This window comes from Rhipicephalus sanguineus, chromosome 8 (assembly GCF_013339695.2).
Source record: "Rhipicephalus sanguineus isolate Rsan-2018 chromosome 8, BIME_Rsan_1.4, whole genome shotgun sequence".
NCBI classification, from domain to species: domain Eukaryota; kingdom Metazoa; phylum Arthropoda; class Arachnida; order Ixodida; family Ixodidae; genus Rhipicephalus; species Rhipicephalus sanguineus.
In genome coordinates this window covers 163,069,845-163,072,622 of record NC_051183.1, presented here as the reverse complement: position 1 = coordinate 163,072,622, position 2,778 = coordinate 163,069,845, and the positions used below count along the sequence as shown (strand labels likewise).

Here is a 2,778-nt window from a genome sequence, read left to right as displayed (position 1 = left end):
ATTCGTTAACCGTATGTTCGTCCCTCTCATCGTCGTCCGAACCAGCTTTACTAAATACATTTAAATCATTAATCCCTGCAAACTTTCGGCTAGTGCGATTGATATGGGCGCCAGGTCATCGTGGTATTTTTATAAATGAGATGGCTGACTCACTCGCGCGAGCATCCCTTGATGGTCCGATTTTGTCAGTCATGCCTCTAACAGCTTATGTTACAGCGGCGAGGTTCAGGAAATTTTGACTTCTTGAGGATTCATTAAAGATTACAATACCGAATCAAGATTTTTCTCATTTGCACTTCGCATGGAATAATAAATGGTGTCCAACGTGTCAATTGGAAGTCTCCATACCTAACTTAAGATGCAGTATACCACCGCCTAATTTCTACTTAAACAGGTCTGGTCTGGTGCCATCCCATTTATGCTCCAGCTGTAATGAACCTGCAAATATCGTCTATTTCCTACTAAGAAGTCGCCGTTTCAAAAATCAAAGGAAAGTAGTATTTTTAAGTTTTATTAAAAAAATTTGGAATCCCACTAACTACTCCGAATGTTTTGTCCCTTGGGGCTGCTTCATTGGAATTTAGCGACAGGAACGTCTGCGGGTGATACAATTGGGTGATACAAGGAGATTACCTTGCTAAGTCATTGATCACCTCGCTTCCCAAACCAAACTTAAATTCAGCATTTCATTATTAAACAAGATTAATTTAACCTGCGTAAGAATAATGTATTATGATTAATTTTTAAAGGGACCCTGCAACACTTTTCGAGCATGCTCAAAAAGCGCTGCCGATCGGTAGTCGAGGCTCCCGAGAACACGCGAGCCAAATATTATAGCGATGCGCATGGCCTGGAATTTACAATAAATTCTCAAAGTCAGCTGACAATCGCTCCCTCTTCTCTCGACAAATGATGTATTAGTCCGCAAAATATGACGCGATTGTCGGCAGTTCCACCATTGGCTGATGTTATAATCACGATAACACCCTCATTATTACTTTCGTTGTTAATTTTGAGTTCAGTAAGTAGATAATATGTATGTTTATATTATGTTATCGCGTTAAAAACACCGAACAAACATTAATATTAGCACTTTCGGTCTCACCGACAGCTCGTCTGCTCGTAGTTGCGTGGTTCCGTTTTCTTCGCCATGCGCAGTGCCGAAAACGTGAATATTTCTGTGCTTTTGACCATCGCCGGTTGCCGTTGAGAGTGGCAGCCGTTCGAGTGTTGCCTCGTCAGCTGAGAACTGCATCGTCGGCACGTTCTCACGACCGACTGAGGCACGGGCGCAGCGTGTCTCCGATAGCAATGCTGGCGTCCGGTAATGGCGGCGCTTCGGGGTCGTCTGCCAGTGCCGTCTTACGAGGCGGTGTATCGGAATATGGGCCGAAACCGATCTCAGCTGTCATTCGTTCCAAACGAGCGCGCAGGTTTGCTTCCATGGTTGGCAGAGCGATGAAAACACTACGGCGTTCGAGGTGCACACCCAACATTACCAAACCGACGCGCAGTTTTCAAGCACGCGCGATACACAGAGCGATCGACTCCGCTCGACGAGAACGACGCAAGCCGACCGGAAGTGGCGGCACAGACCACGTGGTTGCGCCCAAACGTCAGAGAGAAAAAAACATGAAGAAAAAAACTCCGCCGGCGCTCTTGGCCGGAGCCTCGCTCCTCTGCGCTCCCTCCGTCGACTCGCTGCCTAGCTTTCCGCGCGCTCGCAGCGTTGAGTTGAGGGAAAAAGCTGCGGAACGTGATCTCTATAATTTGGTAACACCACTTAGACTTGACGAATTCGAAAAATTTTTGCGGCATATGACTGGTGAAGAGTCATATGTCAATAATGAGACTATTCCAGTATAACTAAGAAAGGTGTTGCAGGGCCCCTTTAAATGATTCGAAAATTTTTATCAATTTTCCCCTCTTTTCTTTTTAAATTTTACTGCATATCAAAAATTTCCCTATTTTATCTTTAAAAAAAAATGACGTTTCCTTTTACTCTGCATAGGCCTTAATTTTTCATTTAGAATAACCGCCGGCTTCTTGGCCAATCCCCCGCAGTCGGTAAGAGCTAGTACAGAGGTACAAGCAAGCAAGCAAGCAAGCAAGCAAGCAAAGAACAACATCGGGTAAGGTTCCTCGCCGTCGCTTTTCAAGACCATGCGATGGCGTCAACCTGGGCGACAGATACCACCGGTGGTGCGTGTTATTCTTTGCGTCCACTCACCGCCTACCTAGCCATTGGTAAGGAGCCACTCTGTGCTCTCGGCCATGGTTCCACTGACAGTGATGGTGTTTGGGGCCCTGACATATATATATATATATATATATATATATATATATATATATATATATATATATATATATATATATATAAATGAGAACTAACAGACAATAACGCCAAGGAAAGTACAGGGGGTGTTATCTGTAGTACTTAGAATATAAATGTGAAGAAAGTAAAGTGGACGAAAAGATGACTTGCCGCCGGCAGGGACCGAACCTGCGACCTTCGAATAGCGCGTCCGATGCTCTACCACTGAGCTACGGCGGCGGTCATCCTCCCGTCCACTTTCTGGGGTATATATGTTGATTTAAACCTAGGAGTGTTAGTCGCTAAAAATGACGCTAAAGATTTGTATAAATTTTATACGCACACATATACATGTTGAAGAGCCGCATGTGTGTTTTATAACCAGTTGTTTACGGTTGGGTAACGCTGCCAATGGCAACGTGGGTATCACCAACACCAGAAGAGGTAACCTGATAAGTAGTACT

The 2,778-nt window shown here is 44.6% G+C and overlaps 1 non-coding gene across 1 annotated transcript; it reads right to left on the bottom strand.

The window, feature by feature from the left end:
* Positions 1–2,482: 2,482 nt before the first annotated feature.
* On the bottom strand, positions 2,483–2,554 carry Trnaa-cgc (transfer RNA alanine (anticodon CGC)). The gene has a single exon. It is a non-coding gene; the product is annotated as a tRNA-Ala (tRNA).
* Between the last annotated feature and the right edge of the window lie 224 nt (positions 2,555–2,778).